Source organism: Sceloporus occidentalis, unplaced genomic scaffold (assembly GCF_023333645.1).
Source record: "Sceloporus occidentalis isolate IW3139 unplaced genomic scaffold, rSceOcc1.0.p SCAF_3, whole genome shotgun sequence".
Lineage (NCBI taxonomy): Eukaryota > Metazoa > Chordata > Lepidosauria > Squamata > Phrynosomatidae > Sceloporus > Sceloporus occidentalis.
The window spans coordinates 42650776-42673063 of record NW_028316983.1 but is presented as its reverse complement, the minus strand read 5'-3'; the positions used below and the strand labels follow the sequence as shown (position 1 = coordinate 42673063).

The 22288-nt window shown below is 42.2% G+C and overlaps 1 protein-coding gene across 4 annotated transcripts in view; it reads left to right on the top strand.

Annotated features, from left to right (window-relative positions):
- Positions 1-22288, top strand: part of LOC149315813 (rho GTPase-activating protein 39-like) — a 118215-nt gene that overhangs the window by 29890 nt on the left and 66037 nt on the right. The window contains exon 1 of one of the 4 annotated variants that reach the window (XM_089514172.1): positions 12998-13191. The exons of the other annotated variants lie outside the window; for them this stretch is intronic. The gene's annotated coding sequence lies outside the window, so the exon portion shown is untranslated. Of the gene's footprint in view, positions 1-12997; positions 13192-22288 lie in introns of those variants that run through there. 4 annotated transcript variants of the gene reach the window in all.

Genomic DNA, 22288 nt, shown 5'->3' with positions numbered 1-22288 from the left:
GACAATAAATAAAAGATAGCTTATTTGAACATGTTGCTTTGGGGAAATGCTGTATTTCTATAGGGCCTTGTTTAGTGTTCAAAAATATATCATGAATTCAATATCAAGGCTGCATCAGGCCATCCAGTGACAAATTTATGCTTTTGGAACATTTTACAAGAACTTAAAATTGTTTTTCTAGTTGTTTCTGTTTGGGAGAGTAGACAGAAGTACACTGAGAATATACTAGTAAGTTCAAAGCCAGTCACAGCCCTCAGCATCTATAGATTCATGTTTAAATGTGCGCTACAGTGGCTCATCAGACTACTTTAGTAGACCTCAGGCAAATGAGTTCAGACTAGTCTGTGCATGCACTAAGCAAAATTTTTATTGTTAATAAACATTTTAAAAAGTGTTGTGATAGTAGTGTTGGAAGAACAATCTTTTAATACACCTGTGTATAAGGGTTTCATTCATCCTGTTGTGATATTTTGTTTGAACTCCTGCTGCTTGCATTTCCTTTTTTTTCTTCTGCCAGATGCTGTTCTGGTGGAGGAATTTCATGTAACATCAAAGGAGAGGGAAACAACAGGGATGTTATTGTGGGAGTCTACTACAGACCCCCAAGTCAGATGGAGGAATTGGATGATGTCTTTCTAGAACAGATGACCACACACTCAGGAAGGAGAGATGTAGTAGTGATGGGTGACTTCAACTATCCTGATATTTGCTGGAAGTCAAACTCAGCCAAATCCTCAAGGTCTAGCAAATTCCTCACTTGCCTTGGAGACAATTTCATTGCCCAACAGGTGGAAGAGGCAACAAAAGGATCAGCTATTTGGGATTTGAACCTAACCAACAGGGATGACCTAGTTAATGGAGTGCAAGTGGTGGGATCCTTGGGTGGGAATGATCATGTACTCCTGGAGTTTGTTATACAATGGAAAAGAGAAGCCAGGCATAGTCAGACATGCATTCTAGACTTTAGGAAAGCTGATTTTAGTAAACTAAAGGAAATACTGGGGGTGATCCCATGGTCAGGAATACTAAAAGAAAAGAGAGTTCAAGATGGATGGGAGTTTCTCAAGGGGGAGATACTGAAGGCACAACTTGAAACGGTTCCAATGAGGAAGAAAAATGGGAGATGTCTCAAGAATCCAGGATGGATGACTAAAGAACTTTCAGCTGAGCTAAGTTTTAAATGGAACATGTATAAGAAATGGAAAAATGGGGAAATCACCAAAGAGGAATTCAGACAAATAGCTAGCACGTGTAGGAGTAAAGTTAGAAAAGCTAAAGCGCAAAATGAACTCAGGCTTGCTAGAGAGGTTAAGAACAACAAAAGGGGCTTTTTGGGGTATGTCTGCAGCAAAAGGAAGAAGAAGGAAATGGTAGGGCCACTGCATGGAGAAGATGGCAAAATGCTAACAGAGAACAGAGAAAAGGCAGAATTACTCAACACCTCCTTTGCCTCAGTCTTCTCAGAAAAGGCAAAGGGTGCTAAACCTGAGGATAATGGAGCAAAGGATAGAATAGGGGAATTTCAGCACAGAATAAGTAAAGAGATAGTGCAGGAATATCTTGTTAATCTAAATGAATATAAGTTTCCAGGACCAGATGAACTACATCCAAGGGTATTAAAAAAAACCTGGCAAATGTAATATTGGAGCAATTGGCAATAATCTTTGAGAATTCCTGGAGAACAGGAGAAGTCCCAGCAAACTGGAGGAGGGCAAACATTGTCCCCATCTTCAAAATGGTATAAAAAGAGGATCCCAACAATTATCATCCAGTTAGTCTGACATCAATACCAGGAAAGATTCTAAAACAGATCATTAAACAGAGAGTCTGTGAACATCTAGAAAGCAATGCCATAATCATAAAAAGTCAACACAGGTTTCAGAAAAAGAAGTCATGCCAGACAAATCTAATCTCTTTTTTTGATAAAATTACCAGCTAGTTAGATGAAGGGAATGCTGTGGATATCATATATCTTGATTTCAGTAAGGCCTTTGACAGGGTTCTCCATGACATTCTTGCAAACATACTAGTGAAATGTGGGCTAGACAAAGTAACTGTTACATGGATTTGTAATTGGAAGACTGTCCAAACCCAAAGGGTGCTCAACAATGGCTCCTTTTCATCCTGGAGAGAAGTGACCAGTGGGGTCCCACAGGGCTCTGTCCTGGGCCCAGTGCTATTCAACATCTTTATCAATGACTTGGATGAAAGAATTGGGGGCATACGTATCAAATTTGCAGATGACACCAAACTAGGAGGAGTAGCTAATACCCCAGGGGACAGGATCAAAATTCAAAATGACCTTAATAGATTAGAAAACTGGGCCAAAGCTAACAAAATGAATTTCAACATGGAGAAATGTAAGGTACTGCACTTAGGGCGGAAAAATGAAAAGCACAGATATAGGATAGGTGACACCTGGCTGAATGAGACTACGTGTAAAAGGGATCTGGGAGTCCAAGTAGACCACAAATTGAACATGAGTTAACAGTGCGATGCGGATTTGGATTTTCTGGTGTCTTTTGTAAGCTCTAACTTCATGCATTTGGAATTTCAGGGGTCTCATATTCCTGTCTACAGCAGTTTATTAAATTCACATATGGTTGATATAATAATAATAATAATAATATGTTTTATTTATAGACCGCTATTCTGCGATGATCATAGCGGTGTACAGTAAAATCATAATACAATACAAAATACAGTTAAAGGAGGGAGAAGTCTCGTCCTTCAGGCAGTCCCTGATGTTGCTGGGTCTGCCTGATCGCTCCCTCTGAGGCCGAGATGACAGTTGAGGAGGGAGGGGCCTCTTCCTTCAGGCAGTCCCTGATGTTTCTGGGTCTGCCTGATGGCTCCCTCTGAGGCCGAGATGACAGTTGAGGAGGGAGGGGCCTCTTCCTTCAGACAGTCCCTGATGTTGCTGGGTCTGCCTGATCTCTCCCTCTGAAGCCAAGATGACAGTTGAGGAGGGAGGGGCCTCTTCCTTCAGGCAGTCCCTGATGTTGCTGGGTCTGCCTGATCTCTCCCTCTGAGGCCAAGATGACAGTTGAGGAGGGAGGGGCCTCTTCCTTCAGGCAGTCCAAGATGTTGCTGGGTCTGCCTGATCTCTCCCTCTGAGGCCAAGATGACAGTTGAGGAGGGAGGGGCCTCTTCCTTCAGGCAGTCCCTGATGTTGCTGGGTCTGCCTGATCTCTCCCTCTGAGGCCGAGATGACAGTTGAGGAGGGAGGGGCCTCTTTCTTCAGGCAGTCCAAGATGTTGCTGGGTCTGCCTGATGGCTCCCTCTGAGGCCGAGATGACAGTTAAAGAGGGAGGAGCCTCTTCCTTCAGGCAGTCCCTGATGTTGCTGGTCTGCCTGATGGCTCCCTCTGAGGCCGAGATGACAGTTGAGGAGGGAGGGGCCTCTTCCTTCAGGCAGTCCCTGATGTTGCTGGGTCTGCCTGATGGCTCCCTCTGAGGCCGAGATGACAGTTGAGGAGGGAGGGGCCTCTTCCTTCAGTCAGTCCAAGATGTTGCTGGTCTGCCTGATGGCTCCCTCTGAGGCCGAGATGACAGTTGAGGAGGGAGGGGCCTCTTCCTTCAGGCAGTCCCTGATGTTGCTGGGTCTGCCTGATGGCTCCCTCTGAGGCCGAGATGACAGTTGAGGAGGGAGGGGCCTCTTCCTTCAGGCAGTCCAAGATGTTGCTGGTCTGCCTGATGGCTCCCTCTGAGGCCGAGATGACAGTTGAGGAGGGAGGGGCCTCTTCCTTCAGGCAGTCCAAGATGTTGCTGGTCTGCCTGATGGCTCCCTCTGAGGCCGAGATGACAGTTGAGGAGGGAGGGGCCTCTTCCTTCAGGCAGTCCCTGATGTTGCTGGGTCTGCCTGATGGCTCCCTCTGAGGCCGAGATGACAGTTGAGGAGGGAGGGGCCTCTTCCTTCAGGCAGTCCAAGATGTTGCTGGTCTGCCTGATGGCTCCCTCTGAGGCCGAGATATCAAAGAATGTTCTCAACCCAATAGCTATGTTAAGCATATTTCAGTACTTATCATTGCTTTCATTCTTGCTGTTTTCCCAAGATGCAACTTCATATTGGTAACGTGTACAGTTGACCCTCCATATTTGTGGCTTTGCCTTTTGCAGATTTGGTTATTTGTGGATTTGATTAACATGTTCTCTCTAAGAATTTCTAGGTCTTCCAGTGCAACTCTGCTGGAAATTAACTATAGAGTTGCACTGGAGGACTTGGAGATTACTAGAGAAAATACTTCTCTAGGCATTTGTAGGTCCTCTAGCAAGCTTTTCTCCTGTGGAGGTTGATGATAGAGTTGTGCTGGAGGACCTAGAGATTCATAGAGAGGTGTTCTCTCAGGTACAAACATAGTGTCTTTTTATTTGCAATTTTTGCACCTTCATGGGGATCCTGTGCCCCTAACCCCAGCGAATGTGGAGGGCCAACTGTATAATAATGTGCAGCCAATCCAAGGGTTGTTTTTATAAAGAAAATGCATTTTGAGGGGGCTCTTGGAGTAGCAGTGATTATCTCTTCATCTGCCACTTTTCTACTAGAATTCCACACCTAGCTGCTCTCCTCCTTGCCCAGCATTTGATTTCAGGCATGTGTTCTGCCTCCAGTTTGCTTCCATATTCTTTGCATGTGGCTGCAAAATTGGCTTACCATATATATTCATGTAGAAGTCTAGAAATTTAGGTCAAAAAATTGACCCAAAAAATCTGAGTCGACTTATTCATGGGTCAATGTAAGTACTGTATCTTAACTCTTCTTTAAAAGAAGGAACCATCTCCTGGGGAAAAGCAATATATGTGAAGCACCAACCCATTCTACTCTCTCATCCATCCAGTCTTAAGAGTAAGCACAAAGAGTTATGTCTGCTGGAATTTTGGCCCATACAGACATGCCAAAATAAAGCTGCTTTGGGTCATTTTGGAGGTATACTGTTTAAATGATGCATTTAAACATGGCTGGAAGCCATGTTAAAGCCACACTCCAGTCCTAAGGACTGGAGTGCAGCTTTGGCGCAGCTTCTGGCCTCTTAAGATGTGTGTGTCATTTAAACAGCATACCTCCAAAGTGACCTGAAGCAGCTTTATTTTGGCCTGTCTGTATAGGCCCATAATCTATAAAGGGAAACCAAGATGCAGCTTTGGAATACTTATGATATCAAATCTTCTATTACCACACCTTTGTCATTATTTTATGATTATTTGTTGTCTCCAAGCCCTTTCTTGGTAATGCCTTTGTAGATACTGCAATCAGAATTCATTACTCTGTAGCAGTTACATAATTTGAATAACCTAATCAATTGAACCAGCATTTTAAAAGATAGGGTAAGAAGGTGATAAAGCTATAGCTGTGCATTGCAAATGAATACTATCCTGGTTTATACATAAGTAGAATGAGCATATTTCAGATATCCAGAATCATAGCAAGCCAGCTATAATTACAACTGAACATCGCAGTTGCTGTCTTGGCAATAGGCCATTTAAGACACAGCCAGGAAATTCTAACGGACACAACATAGTTTTCATACTACTACCACATTGATTGTTGATATTCACCTTGTTTTAAACAATATTTGGAACCCTTTATGAAGGCAAGCAATATTTCAGAAGCTATTGTTCACAGTCCCTGCATTTTAAATGCATAAACTGTCCTACTGGATCTTAAACATTCAGTTACATTGGAGCAACTGCACTATAGTGTTTATTAAGCAGCTGTTCCACATGACTTAATGTAGAGAAATGGAATATATTTATCTTCCAGCATGGCACAGCAACATGAATGCTTTACTTAGTAGTATACATGTTTCTTTCTAAACCTGGACTGAAATCTAGAGTGGTAAAAATGAGTGGAAAGGGAGTAGAGGCACTAAAATCTGCTTGACTGGTCTGGGCTTATACAAGGGTTGATGTTTTGAATGTGTCGAAAGACAACCTCTTCTGCTGTGATGGCACTTTCAATTCAGAGGAACAATTCAGCAATTTCAGCCTGAAACTTATGCTGCCTGAATGTGAAACTTAAACTTTATATAAGCCAGAATGTCTCATGTTAAGACAGTAGTTTCATTATTAATGTCTACAGTAAAGCTATTTCAGTTTCAAGGCTGATGGACATCCCAGATTTTAGAGGCAGGCTGTTAAGCAGGGGCTCACATACTAATCTGAAGGGAATTTTTGTTTTGGATTGTGCCACTTGTACTGTTCCATTTTATTAATCCTTGGGCCTACAGTTTGAATTGTTAGGACGCAGTACAAGAAGTCCCTACATAATTAACATTGGGTTTGCCAAATTGGCAAACGTACAAAAAATTGCCTAGAAAGGTCCTTAGGAGGAGTCAGTGTTGTTCTTTACATGATTTCACTTTGCTGATGACTTACACTTTAATGTATCTTATCAGTCATACTTCAGCAGTGGAAGTACTGAGTTTCAGTGGAGAAGGAAATTTGTCTATGTTAGGTTTTAGCACATTCAACTTGTGTTGATGAGAGAATTATAGTCAGCAGTGATCAAGTCTCCTCTCTAGGGAGTGCCAGCTCTGTTGAGCTCAGAACACAGCATGCCTGGCATGCGAAAAACAAAACACTGTTCAGCCCAACACACACTGTTTCCTGTCTTCCTTCACTTCTGATACAGATTGTATTCATATTTGTATATGTCACAGCAAAGGTTGTTAGAAATTGAATGAAAAATCAGACTGCAAGGAATTTACCTAAGCCTTCCAGACTGCACATGTATTTGTACTCTTGTGTCCTGCAACATAAACACTGGCAAACTGTGTTTGTATTGCCTTGTTTATGGAAAATACTGAAAGAGCTAATAGTCTGAAAATGTGTTTTGTGCCTTTTGTTTGTTGGGTTGCAAATCTCTTTTTGTTAATAGAATAAACATTTATGAGGTCCTTTATTCACTGTAATTTTGTAAAAGACATTTTTCTTTTATGCTTGGATAACCAATTGGTTTTTCCTCTCAGGTTTAATTCCATCTATAGAATAGTTATTCCTCCTCACTTCTCTGTTCATTTCGAAAGCAACATTGTACCTAGTCTAATCCCTGTACGTGGCTTTAGAAATTAAAAAAACCAAACAAATCAAAGGAAACATAAAATTTGTCCTTTTGTGGATCAAACAATTTTCTCCTGATTTCTTGGCTCTTTGCCGGATTCCTGAAGCACCTCAGAGTTGTAGTGATTTACTTGAGTCACACTGAACTTGCCTGGACAACTAGTACTGTAAGTTAAAGAGTGCTCAGTTTTGGTTTTTTTAAAAAAAATAAGAAACAAATATGAATTGGGACATCTGTAATCAGAGTTGCTGAAGAATGAAGCTATACAATAAACTTGTAATGAAAACAAAGTTTGTCATTGTTTGATATGTTTAGTGACAAGTCTATTGTGGACTTTGCTACCTGAAAAATAGCTAAATCCTTTCCAAACTATGGCCTGTTACAGACAGCCAAAATAAAGCTGCTTTGAGTCACAGTGGAGGTATGATGTTTCAATGATGCATGTGTCCTAAGAGTCCAGAAGTCGCACCAAAGCCACGTTCCAGACTGGAGTGTGGCTTTGGTGTGGCTTCTGGACTTTTAGGATGCATGCATCATTGAAACACCATACCTCCATTGTAACTCGAAGCAGCTTTATTTTGACTGTCTGTAACAGGCCAGTGTAAGTATTTGTAAATTTTTGGCTCATAAAAGACTGGCAGCAGTTTAAGTCTTTTTTTTTCTTTTTAAACAAAAGAAAGACTGAAGGCCTATTATTCAGTGATGCCATATGCTTAGGAATGTCATTGCCGTAGTTACGACATTTTGGTTTGTCCTGTGACTTAAAAATGTAACTTCTGGGTCAGGATACTTGTAACTGGCTTGAGTAAAAATCCTACTCTGTAAAAGATGAATTGTAAGTCTTCCACTGGGTCCAGCTCAATTTTTATGGGTAAGCTTGAATAAAATAGTTATTCTAGGTAAGGACATGTTTGGTAAATAGAAGGTTGTTGTGGCAGGGAAACAAGCAACTGGCTCTGACATTTGGACAGCATGTGGGCTGTTCAGGAAAAAAAGAAAAAGAAAAGTTCACAATAGTATCATTTGCAGAGCAACTGCACCTTAAAACTCTGCATGAGGGCAAATTCCAGACTTTATACAACAAAACACCAAATCCTGATCTCAGCCATTTCAGATATACATAGCACAAGAAACACCATCGATTACATTCAAAATTAAATCACTTGTCTAATTTTTTTAAAGTGTGTGTGATGGCAGTTTAGTTAGCATGCTTGGTTTTGCAATAGTTGTTTGAATATTTGCAGAACTTGAATTCTTTCAGTATAGTGTGAGGAAGGAAAAATGGGCTAAACGAAGGATAGTAGGGGTGAAGTAGAGGGAAACATGATTGCAGGCTTCAGGAGAAGGGAAGCTGGGAACAGAAGACAAGGGTCCAAAATACACTGCAGAAATAATTCACTTTGAGACCACTTTAACTGCCCTGGTTCAGTGCTAGGGAATCCTGTGAATTGTAGTTTATTGTAGCACCAGAGCTCTCTGACAGAGAAGGCTAGATGCCTCACAAAACTACAGTTCCCAGATTTCCTTAGCATTCAGCCAGGGCAGTTAAAGCGGTCTCAAACTGGATTATTTCTGCAGTGTATTTGGACTATACTTTTTAATCACTGCAAAATCTTTTTAAGATTTACTGCCACAGATTTGAAACTATAGATTTAAGGTGAGAATATCAAAACTCTTGTTCTCTCATTTGTTCACTTGGGCAGTGGGGAGGAGGAAGGAGAGGTAGCCAGATCTACAGTTAGCTCGATTAGCTGGGATACATTGTGGGGAATAAAGCTGCCCATCTCCTTTGCTACGATTGCTGGCCATGGAGCGCTTTGACATGATTGCTGCTGTCCTCTCCCCAGCTGAGCCCAATCATGAGATCAATGGTGAGGAGGTACATCAGTCTATCCCCTCACCATTGTTTGACTTCAGCATTGCTTGACTTTGCAAACAAAGCTTTGTTGCGGAGGCGGCGGCACAGCAACCAGAATGAAGTGCTCCATTGCTGCAATCGCAGTGAAGGAGATGGGCAGCTTCCATCCTGTGTGAGTCAGGAGATATTAAAAAAAAACACATTTTAAAAATAAAACAACAGATAGTTGGGGAGGGGGGAGGAAGGAGACATTTAGATTTCCTGCCTTTACTCATTATCTCTCACTGGGACACAAACAGGGGAAGAGGATTGAATCTGGAGGCAACCAATTAGAATTGCAAGCTGGCAAGATTGATAGGTAATAGCAATAGCAAATACATTTCTATACCGCTTATCAATGAACTAGCACTCTCTAAGTAGTTTACAATATGTAAGCCAATCACCCCCCAACAAGCAATGTACTTATTTTACCACCCTATGAAAGGATGGAAGGCTGGGTGGACCTTGGAGCCCTCCTCTGGGATCAGATTTACAACATTGTGGCTGCAGTGCCAGCATTTAACCACTGCACCACCAGAGCTCCTCCAGGTAAATAATAAGGCTATTGGTTTATAGAAAGAAAAAAAACACACATCCTTTTTGTACCAGTTTAAACTTAGGCATGGGAAATATGTGGCAATCAGTAAGATTGGAGTCTGGTTTATTTTGAGCATGTGTGGCACTAAAAGGGTCACGGCGGACCAGGAAACTGTGAAGTGACAATGATTTTTTTTTTTTGCCAGTGTAGATACCCCCACAGTGTACATGGGACTGCCTTTGGAAACTGTTTACAAACTTCAGTGGGTTCAAACTACTGATTGCAGGGAATATATAGCTCCCTTATTGAAACAGCTTCCTTGGCTACCTATTTCTAGGAAGAAACAGTCTGGTTCTGGGAAGACTATGACCTATAAGGCCCTGTATAGCTTGGGTCCAGACTATCTGAAATACTGCCTTTCCCTATCTGAGCCTATCTGAGCTTGAAGATCTTTTGGAAGACAGGTAAATACTTTTTTTATTTAGGCCTTTGACCCTCCCAGAAGGGTCTTTTAATGCGGTATGCCATAGTTTTACCTTCTTTACTATGTTTTAAATTAAATTAGTATTTTAATACGATTGCTTCTTTAATGGTTTTAAAACTTTATTATTACTTGTTTTTGAAAGCTATATTGTGTTGTAATCTATAAGCCACCATGGTCCAAAACACACTGCAGAAATAATCCACTTTGAGACCACTTTAACTGCCCTGGCTCAATGCTAGGGAATTCCTGGAACTGTACTTTTGTGAGACATTTAGCCTTCTCTGTCAGAGAGCTCTGGTACTGTACTACAATAAACTACAGTTTCCAGTATTCTCTAGCACTGAACCAGGGCAGTTAAAGCAGTCTCAAATTGGATTATTTCTGAAGTGTTTTTTGGCCCCTTGAATATTGTTGCAGGAGAAAGGTGGGATATAAACTGAATAAATAAATAATCAGGGAACCCCCCCCCCCTCCAAACACAGCTTTCTGAGTATATTGAGTCACGTGGGACTGGAAAGACTTAGACTTTCCTACCTTTCTCATGATCACTCACAGGGATGTGAAGGGGGGAAGAGGACTGAATGGGGGAGGCATCTATTGGAACAATTCAAAGCAGTGCCCTCAAATTCCATGTCAGCCAAACTGCCCAGAATGATGGTATTACTGATGGTATTGAATGCCATTTAGAGGTCCAGCAGAATCAACATCCACCAAAGTGACCAAGCCTGTTGTTTATCCTTTGAATCTTAGAACAGTCAAAAGCTTTTAAAAGGCAAGAAAGAGGGGGAGAGTTCAATCACTTTGCCACATTCTGTGTAAAAAGTGTACCACATTCCAATTATGGAATACCTTTATACCCTTAAGAAATACAGTATGTGTGTCAGTAAAGAGAAGACTTTATGTTTTTGAAACCTCAGCAGGTTTTCTACTACATTACATTGGCTACAGTCATTTGACATTTTGTACTGGCTTATAGTTAGGGATGTATGATACAACAGTGACATGTTCAGGTCCTTGCAGAGGAAAACCTGTCATAAAAGTAATGACAATATTCCTTCTGCTTACCAAAAAAAGAAAAACAAACAAAAAAACCTTCATACCATAGTGTCATCAGGCAATAAAGGGAAAACTTGCCCAGTCAGTCTCCAGTGGAAGTGCAGGGTACAGTTGATGCTATTTCTTATCCTTTTGATAATCTGTCTGCGAGAAATGTTTCTTGGGTACCTACATGTTGTTTCCGACTTATGATGACCCTAAGGTGAACCTATTATGGGGTTTCCTTGGCAAGATTTGTTCAGAGGGGTTTGCCATTGCCTTCCTCTGAGGCTGAGAGAGTGGTGTGTGTGTGTGTGTGTGTGTGGTGTCTTGTAAAAACATAAGTATACTTTGATTGATTGATTGATTTTCAAAATATACTGTGACTTGAATACTAAAGGAAACAGAAAAAGAAGATGAAGAAGTGCTCATTTTCCTTATCATGTGCTAAAACAGGATGTGTAAATGAGCCTCACCCTCAGAAACTTTTTGAACCTTTCCATATTGAGTTTTAAGGTCTTTTTCCTTCCTTTTTGGCAGACCATAGTATCAAGAAGTTCTGCATATAGAGATGGCTATGCTTAGAATGATGCACAGTTTAGATGCTGAAATTTCCTTAATTATGACAATTCTTTTAGCAGCTAGCTTTCTGAATCGATGCATTTAATCCTAAAATGGTGGCAGATAATTCTGTCCATAGAGCTTCAACCTAGCATTACTGAATCAGTGTTGTTGTTGTGTGCCTTTAACTCATTTCTGACTTACGGCAACCCTAAGGTGACCCTATCCCTCAGATTTCTTGGCAGAATTTGTCAGAGTGGCTTTGGCCTTTCCTTCCACTGTTTGAATTCCCTGCAGGGATTCAAACCCTGGTCTCCCAGTGTCCTAGTTTAACACTCACGCTACTGGATCACAATGGCTACACTTGAATCAGAGTTATCAATGCTACTTGCCTTCTTTTGAAACTTTTTACAATTTTTTCCCAGTGGCCAACAATTGCACAATAAATGAAATTCTCCAGCATCAGGGAAACCTCTGAAATTCAGCATTTTCTCTAGTTCTCTAGTTAAGTATTTACTGACCTCCTCATCGTCTCCCAAATGGCACTGTGTACTATAAAGACCTGTCTTTTGTTCTTGGTAGGGATAGCAGTAGAGCCTTGCGCTTGCCTTCCATGTTATTGTGCAGAGACACTGTGCACTGTAATACTATCTCTGACAGTTAAAATAGTTTGCAGCTGTGCTGAGACTTGGATGGTTTAACTAATTACAAAAGCAGCTTGTCCAGCACAGAACACCTATTTATAAAATTCAGTTGTGTTTTATAATCTCATTCAAATTTCAGCTCACAAGTTGAGTGGCAGGGACTGATGCCAAATCACTTTCTCAGTTTTTATGTATATGATTTTATGTATATATTTTTTCTGAAGAATTATTAACCAGTACCTTTAGACAACCATCAGTGCAGCCTGATATACATTCTAGCATTTGAAAGAAAAGATTAGTCAGTAAAACTGAAATCTTTTCGAGAAGCAGTTCCAGATTACAAAGGCCACAAAATTTCAGCATTGAGTTTACAGACTCTATCCTTGCTCATAATCTCCTGAATGTTACAAAAGAATTCTGAGCTCATCTGTGTCCTTGAAGTAATAATATTGTTTGTTATGCATGAGGAGATATTATTTAGCAGCTGTTCATCTTTTAGAAGTTCAGGGGAGGGTCACAGCAGGAGAAGGACATTGCATGGCTGGTCCCTATCCAGTGTTTTGGAAAGGATTTCTAATAGTAGTGCCAGTGCTTCACTCATACTTTGCCCTCCTATCATTATATTCAGTGCTGAGCCTCGCCTGGTCCAGATCACTTTTAAAATATGTTCTAAGTATGTCTTTTTTACTCTGGTTAAGTCAGATCTATATCTCATTTCTTACAGTTGGCAAGGGATATTTAATATTTATATTTCATGTGTAGAAGTATGTCGTCATGTTATTCACAAAAAATCCTTATAGGAATCCAGATGAATAAACAGACTGAACACTTGTGAGAAGATGTGGGATGAGAACCAGTGAGAGTAAAGAGAAGTATGGTCAATTGGATTGGGAACAAGGGTCAAGAATTATGAGAGCAATCCACTCAAGGAAAGCAAGCAAAGTAAAACAAGCCAAGGTTAGGAGTAGCAAAGGTCAGTTTAATCACCACACATATGTTTGGTTTCTGGTGAAGCTTTGGTGATTTTCTTCATTATCTCTTCTAGGAAAGATAGTGAGATGGGAGAGGAAAGAAAGAAAGAGGGGACATTCTACAGTTTTGTTTTAGTGCTTCGATTCTTCAATTGTTTCACCATATTAGCTTCTCTGTAGAGCTCTTCCCTACTTCAGAAATTAATGAATGATAGAAATGTCATTATTTAGAAGTTAAAATTTTCTTTGAAAACTTAAAGCCTTTTCCAGGTGTGGCAGAGCAGCTGGTCAGGCAGCAAAGGAAGGTGACTCAGTTTGCTGTCTGACCAGCAGAGCTGCCAGACCTGGAAGGCAGCCCCTTCCCACCAGCACACTGGGTGACACCCTCCTGAGGTGTCCCCCAGTGCAGTCCATAACTCCCTCATTCTGTGATGCTTAGGAAACTCCCTCCTCATTCTGTTTTATGTCTGTACAGGCTTCAGGCACTTTGTAGTTCTATACAGTAGAGTCTCGATTATCCGACATAAACTGGTGGGCTGATAGTCAGATAGCTGAAAATGTCGGATAATCCGGAGGGTCTACGAAAAGCCTGGCTGTGCCCGTCGCCTTCCCTGTTGCCATGCTTTGGTCCTTGTTTTGGGGACTGGAGGTATTTCCCCTGCTCACTGCTGCTGCCACCACCACACTTAGGGCCATGTTTTGGGGCAAGGCTTCACTCGCCCTTCTCTCCATGCCTGTTGTGGCCACCATGTTTGGGGGTGTGTCTGGGGGCATAGAAATGCCTATAGCCACGCCCCCAAGCAGCTGCGACATTGGATAATCCAGAATGTCGGATGACCGAAGGACGGATAATCAAGATTCTACTACTCTATATTAATTGTATTTTGTGGTACTCCCATCAATGTTTTTTAAAAAATGTTTGCTTATTTTTGTTGTTAGCAACGTTTTAAAAAAATCCATGTAGCCTAAAATACTACTGTTAGATTTGGTTATGCGTCTGTGACCAACACATACAGACAATATTCTGTAATATTATTCCTGGACAAAGAAATTGCTCTGCAAAGTCTTGTGATCCAAGCAGAGAAGTATGCTGCAATAAATGTCTCTTAGAGGTATTGTAAAACGAGCTGTATATTTTTCTATACTAATCTTGTTTGTGTCAAGCAGGAAAGAACCATGATATGGGATTTTGGATTCTGATTTCTGTGGGAGTACAGCATTTCAAAAATTCTATTCTGGAGCAGTTCCCAGGCTTTTTGAAGGCATCAACTTATAGATAGGCCTTGGAGCTACTAGAGTTTGTGCTTTTATAGCAGCATACAATGGAAATAAGAATTGTTAATTGCTGGATCTGGTTCGGTTTATCTTTGTTCTTCTCACTGCTTAGGCCAGGGGTCGACAACCCCTGGCCCACGGGCCACATCCGGCCCAGCAAGGCGGCAGCACCGGCCCCAGCACGGTCCCGCCACCACCGCTGCCACAGCGCCAATTCCCTGTTGGGGCCAGATTTTGCCTTGGCTGTGCACCTCCTCCTCCTCCGTGCGCTCCCGCAGCGGCCACCTACCTCCTCCTCCCCACCCCCTTTTTTTGGGTGCTGCGCGGCTGCGCAGTCCGCCCTCTTCCCCCTCCTCCATGGCCCACCTACCTCCTCCTCCTCCGCGCTGGGCCACAGGTACTTCCGCTGGCCCTGCGCGTGGCCTTGCAGGGCCGCGCGCAGGGCTAATGAGGAGGACTTACTCTTTCTGAGTCTGGGGCTGAACAGCCCACCCCTTCTCCAGGCCAGAGCCTGTGATAGCTGGAAGGGGGCGGGGCTGTTCCAGCCCCAGTCTGCCCCCATTGGCCAGCCAGGCTCAGGAGGAGGAGCTCCTCCTCTGTTGGGCCGGGCTGCAGCCAGAGGGCAAAGGAAACGGCCATTTCCTTTGCCCTTTTTTGGCGCCAGGGAGGAGGAGGATGAAGAGCAGGAGGAGGAGGAGGATGAAGAGAAGGAGGATGAAGAGGAGGAGGTGGGTGCCCATTTACAGTATTTATTTTGGTTAAGTGTGTTTTTAAACTGGATTTTTCCCAGTATTTATTTTAATTAAATGTGTTTTTAAACTGCATTTTTCCAGTATTCTGCTTTAACAATGATAGTGGTGATGATGATGATGATGATGATGATGATGATGATGATGATGATGATGATGATATGACTCAGCTTGAGAGGCATGCAAGCACTGTTTCAGAAGCCGAGAGAGTGTCACCTTCCAAAGTGTGTTTTGGGTGCTTTTAATGCTAACAAGTCTTCCTTGCTTTGACAATGATAGTGTGGTGATGATGATGATGATGATGATGATGAGACTCAGCTTCAGAGGTATGCAAGCACTGTTTCAGAAGCCGAGAGAGTGTCACCTTCCAAAGTGTGTTTTGGGTGCTTTTAATGCTAACAAGTCTCCCTTGCTTTGACAATGATAGTGTGATGATGATGACGATGACGATGATGATGATATGAGTCAGCTTCAGAGGCATGCACACACTGTTTCTGAAGCCAAGAGAGTGTGACTTTCCAAAGTGCCTTTTCTGTGTTTTTGGTTCTTTAATGGTGATATTGATATCAGCAAGCATCTGAGGCATGGCCAGTGTAAATTGCTCTGATTTTTACAAACTCATGCGCAGTGAAGAAAAACCAAAGTCCCTTGACCAAGTACACACTTCTGAGAAGTACACTTGGTGCAAGAACGGTGAAACCACCTTGACATGTTCAATATGCATAGCCATGTTAAACCGTGCTAAGTGTTAAACCCAAGGGGTTTGGTTATGGAATAAGCCTCTGAAATATGCAAGAGGCCATGTTAAGTAAAGCCATGTGAAATGCACAAATGTGCTGTTGTGTGTGTTTTGGAATGCAGGTTGGGGGTGTTTGGCCAGAAAGGGACCAAGGAGGAGAGGGCGGGCACACGCCTCCTCCTCCCCGTGGGGCTTCGGTGGAAGCTCTGCCCCTGGTGTGTGGCTCCACCCCAGAGTGTGGAAGCTCTGCCCCGGCATGTGGCCCTGCCCCCGGAGGGTAGAAGCTCCACCCCCCCGGCTTCAGCCCCCCGACTTGTCTGAGGGACAGCAACCCGGCCCCCAGCTCAAAAAGGTTGCCTACCCCTGGCTTAGGCTATGATCTTTCAAAGAGAGGGCAATGATAAATGTTTGGTGCCGTCTCTACCTTACCAGCTGACATGCTTCCCTGTCCTAAAGACTGTTCTGTAACAATAGATTAATACAGTGGGGCAGGTGTGTCTTTTGGCTTAGTCTGAGTATATGTTATACAGAGAAAGGGAGAAAAACACTGTATGTGCACACACATACAAGACGTTTCCCACGAGTGCATGTTGTAGAAGTTAAATCTAATAGAATTTAAATAGATTGTCTTGAATCTACCTAATCTTCAGATAAGATGCCACCTGCCAACCACTGTCTAATCACAGATCACACCTATCTCTGTGGGACTAAACTAGGAGTGGGAATCGTGGTTCTCTGGATGTTGTACTGCAGCTAGTAATATTCCTCATCTTTGGCTATGCAGGCTTTGACAGCTGAAACTTGTAGTTTGACAACATGTGGACTGTCACATGATTTTCACCTCTGGACTAAGACAAAAAAGTCTTGAATCCAAACTTTATGGTAACTTTATGTCACAAAAACATGTATTCAGCACATTGATCCTTATGAATCCCACTGTGTTTATAAGACATTCCATTAAACCACAATCAAATCATATGCCATCTCTCTCTGTGTAGATGTGTATATAGGGATACTATGATGATATAGGTAACACGATGGTGGATTTATTGGCATCCTGTGAAGAATTTATTTATTGATCTGATAGCTGTGCCTCAGCAGCTGTTTTGAATTGACTCACACACCCCCAAACAGCCAAAGTATTGGCATTTAGAGCACCTTTTCAAATTTCCAGATGTAACCCTTACACTAAGCAGTCACAGCTACCACAAAAAGATACATTTTGCCATATGATGCCATAAGTTATTATATAGCCAAATGTTTTCAGTTTGAGACAGTGGTCCTTAAAACTCTTGTTTCCAGTATGCAGAAAACTAATTTCTTCTTACTGGGCACAACAAATCTATCACTTTTTCCAGTGAGTTATGCCTTAGTGCACTTTTATTCTTAAAATAGTTTTCCATAACAGGATAAACCATCCCGTATTCTTGGTTGCTGCTGCTGCTGTGTGCCTTAATCATTTCTGGCTTATGATAACCCTAAGGCGAATCTATCATGTGATTTTCTTGGAAAAATTTATTCAGAGAGGTTTTGCCATTGCCTTCTTCTCAGGCTGAGACGGTGTGACTTGCCAAGTGTCACACAGTAAGTGACACTGGTCCAAAACACACTGCAGAAATAATCCAGTTTGAGACTGCTTTAACTGCCCCAGCTCAATGCTAGAGAATTCTGGGAACTGTAGTTTTGTGAGACATTTAGCCCGTCTGTGTCAGAGAGCTGGTGCCACAATAAATTACAATTCCCCAGGATTCACTCGCACTGAACCAGGCCAGTTAAAGTGGTCTCAAACTAGATTTTTTCTGCAGTGTGTTTTGGACCACGGTTTCTGTGGCTGAGTGGGGATTCACACCCTGGTCTTCCGAAGACCTAGTCCAATACTTAAATCACTAAACCACACTGTTTCTCCTGTACTGATTATTCAAAAATGTATAGGCCCTCTCCAGACGGGCCTAAAAGGCACCCCCATCACATGCTAGGGCAGTGATGGCAAACATATGGCAAGCGTGCCAGAGGTGGCACTCAGAGCCCTCTCTGTGAGCCCCAGCACAGAGTTTGCCAGAGTTTGTTACTAGAAAGCCAGAGTGACACGGCACTTTGCAATAAATAAGTGGGTTTTGGGTTGTAGTTTGGGCACTCAGGCTGTAAAAGGTTCGCCATCACTGTGCTAGGGGTTGACCAAGGCCGCACCACACATACTGGCCTCACCCCTAGCACGTGACAGGGGCGTCAAAATGGCGGCGCCCTGTACACACGGGTGTCGCCATTTTGACGAGACAGACACTTAGCGTCCACACGTCCTGGCATCATTGTGACGCCACAAGTGCGCCATTGATGCACTGCGGCGTCACAAACGCACCACAAGAAGAACTTGCTTTTTAAGGGTTCTTTTTGCTGCGTGAGGGAGCCACGCAGTTTGTCCGCTGCGGCTCCCTTGCGCAGCAAAACAAGGCGCAGATATGCTGCCCTCCCATGAGAGTTTCATAGGAATAATGTTTTATATTTGTCTACCTTACAGAATCAGTGACAGTTTCCCTTTACATCCTTTCTACATATATTTAACTGAGCAGATGGATAACTTCAAACATTCTTATATCTCATGATTTCCTTGTATTCAGAAGCAGGGCATTGATACTGGGATCTTTTTGGTGCTTTCTATGAAGGTATACTTGTCCCAGATCTTACTGCATTTATTGTAGATACTCTAGTTGAAGTTAGGAATTGTTTGTAGAAAGATTTGCCAAAAGAGATAGAAAGAAGTTTCTAAGTATTTGACACTGTTCGTTCTATATTTTGCAAAGCAGGAAGGTGCATGTCTTACTAAATAGACATTAGTGTGTTTTCCCAGTACTTATTTTCAAAGTCAAAAGACATTTTGGGAAACTGGCTACAGTTATATTTACTATGATTTCTCTGTAATTTTCCTGACAGTGTGCATGATAAATTTGGGCATATGTATATAATTGCTTGCTTTTAAAGTTTCAAATTATACCTTTCCTAGATTTGGCATAAAACCCAGACAGAAAGTATCATGGTGGTGTAAATAGAATTTGTTTTCCTCCAGAAACTAGGCAAGGCAGCTGGTAACATTGCATGGTTGATACTAAGTGTTCAAACAGAGCAAATACTTGGTGGCCTGATGGTGTATGTCTGTCTAAGATTGCATCTCAGCATTCCTCTATCTATTATAATCCAGCATAGAGACACTATATTGAATATTGCAAAGACTTGGCTTGTTGTTGTGTACCTTCAAGTTGTTTCTGACTTATGGTGACCCTAAGATGAACCTATTGTGGAGTATTCTTGGCAAGTTTTTTCAGAGGAGGAAAGTCTTGGCTAGGGGATCCAAAATGTAAGGAGGTATAATTTAAAGGAACCTATGTGGAGGGAGTATGTGATTGTGCAACACCATATTCAGGATAGGTTTTGGTCTCTTAGATGTGATGGTTCTGTCCTGACATTTTATAGCTGACTAGAAATGACATTGAACATGGTACACTGTGGATTACAACATATGAAATATTGGCCTCACTTATTACTTCCTTAATACTAATGAAAGACTTGTTCTTACCAGTATTTTGTCCACCTTGAAATATTATTGTGTTTTCTCAGAGTTTCAGCGAATTCCTTGAGAACCTTTTATCACGAATAAACCATTGTTGTGTTTTTGTTGTGTGCCTTCAAGTCATTTCTGACTTATGGCAACCTTAACGCTTATGGCAACGCTCAAACCACTATACCACACCGGCTCAATAAGCCATTATATTAATACTATTCTGCCCCTTCACCAGTCCACTATGTAAACTAATTTCTGTACCAGTGATTTGATTCTTGTGTATTTTTAAAGACAGCTCATGTATAAGATCAATTATCTGTAGCAAAATTTAACAGCCTTCATTTGCTTGGGCATATGATTATACACCCAACCAAATGTTTTTATACCACATATGTAGTCTTCAAAATTAGCAGGGTCCAGCTTTCCAGATCATCTCATTTTAAGTGCTTTCTGTGTGTGTGGGTGGGTGCGCACTTTATTCCCTGCTTTTTCCTTCATGATACCTGCTTTTCCTTGGACTTGAATGTACTGGATAGTTTACGTGTCTAATTTAGGAGGCCACATTTGAATGTTTGCATTTTTACATTTGTGTTACTACAGCATATTGTAGGCAATCTTGAATTTAGGTTTGTTGTGAAAACACAAAGGCATCCTTCCGTTCTTTTGATGAAGACTGTCTGGAAGGTACCTGATGTGTTATTTACTCCTGGATAGCATCACCACTGTCTCAGAATATTCCTTATCATTAAACAAACATTTCAAAACGATAGGAATTCCTAGGTGTGGAGAAATAAGCCTGGTGGTCATTCCTAGGCTGAATCTGAAATCCCCCCCCCCCCCCCGGTAACCTCTAAAAACATACTTGGAGCCAGTGGCATCACTAGGGTTGGCGTCACCCCATGTGTGGGGGTATGTGAACTGCCTTGTTGTTTTCCCGCCTGGCTAGACACTGATGCAGCCCCTCCTCCAGCCTTCTGAGTCTGATGTCGGACTCATAAGGCAGCCCTCCCAAAGGCCTTTGAGTATGGCACCCAAGTCATGTCAATAAACTGCTGAGTTTATAAACCAAGTCTGGAATATAGCAGAGTAGTTGACAAATTTGCAGAAACGTGGTTCACAGTCCTCAGTGAAGATGACAGGGACTGGATGTCTTCCAGAAGTGAAGGAATTGCAGGAATCTCAGGAACTCTCCAACAATCGCTGCTACTCCAGCTCCAGCTGAATAAACGACCAGAGAAGCCAGGCTCCCAAAAGTGCTATCTTTATTTACAGAGTGCTAACCACAAATCACCAATGCTACTATACAGATCAAATGAATACCAACTCCTACTCAAACCCACAAGCAATTACTAGAAGCCCTTGAGTTTATATACACTCCAGACCATGCGGTCTCCCAAACTCAGTCACTTCCTGTGTCACACTGTAAAGTGTCCTCCTGTCCATGCAGACACATGTTTCATCATCCAGGCTTTGCTGCACGTAGTCAAGCAGAGTGACCGTGTGCCTATGAGCATCAGCAGTGGCTGATCAGCCTTGTCCTTCTGGTGCTGGATGCTCATGGTCACACACACATCTAAGCATTTCTCAGTGTGCTGGATTTAACCCATAACAAGTCAGAAGGCAGCAATCCCCACAAAGGCCTTCCACATCTGGCGCAACAGCAGCTGTCACACCGGATTTGGAAGGCAGCTCCCTCCTTGGATGTACCATCCCACTAGGTGACAACCCCCTCTGGGATGTCACTCATTGCAGTCTGCACCCCCCATATCTCCTAGTGACACTACTGCTTGGCGCATAGGCCAGAAGATGAGGTTAGATCCTGTTGCTAAGCAAGAACTAATCAACCTCAGATGTCCATTAAAAGAAACAGAGAAATATTTACAACAAGACTGTTGTAAGAGAAATTAAGCACATATTTTTCAAGGAAGATACAGTGGTACCCCGGGATACGAATGCGCCGCCTTACGAAATTTCCGGGTTACGAAAAAAATCAATTGAAAAATCCATTTCCGGGTTACGAAGGTTATTCCGGGTTACGAAGAAAATTTTTGGTGCTTTTCGGCGCGATTTCGCACGAAATCGCGGCTTTCGCTATTAGCGCCTATGGGCATTTCGGCTAGCGAAAGTTTCCGGGTTACGAAAGCGGCGGCGGAACGAATTACTTTCGTAACCCGGGGTACCACTGTATTAGGCTTCGTTGATCCTTTTGTCTTAGAATGTTGCAACCACGAGGGCTTCAAACTCAATAATAAATGCTAGCAGCTTTAGGAGCTTTTGTAACTATTAGCAGACCACCATTATCCTTAGATAGATTTCATGTCAGAATAGATGTAAGTTTTCCTTTTACTTTCTGAGATCGTCCAGAATAATTTCTTTAGCTTCTACGATAAGCTCATATTACACTAGCCTGCTGCACTCTGCTTAACATAAATACCAGATATTCCTACAGTGAGGGCTTGGCTTTTAATATCATAGGAAAAGAAAGTTTTGGGGTAAAGTACAGAACTTAAGAGAGGAAAATGGGCTTTGGCTTGCCCTTGTTTTGTATGTTGACACATACAGTGTTTTTCACAACTGCAGATCACTTGGTCAGAACAACCAAAATGAATTTCAACAGGTAGAAATCTAAGGTACTGTACTTAGGCAGAAAAAAATGAAATGCACAGATACATGATAGGTGACACCTGGCTTGACAATAGGATATGTAAAAGGAATCTAAGAGTCTTAGTAGACTACAAGCTGAACAAAAATCAATAGCTGAAAAAGCCAATATTATTCCAGGC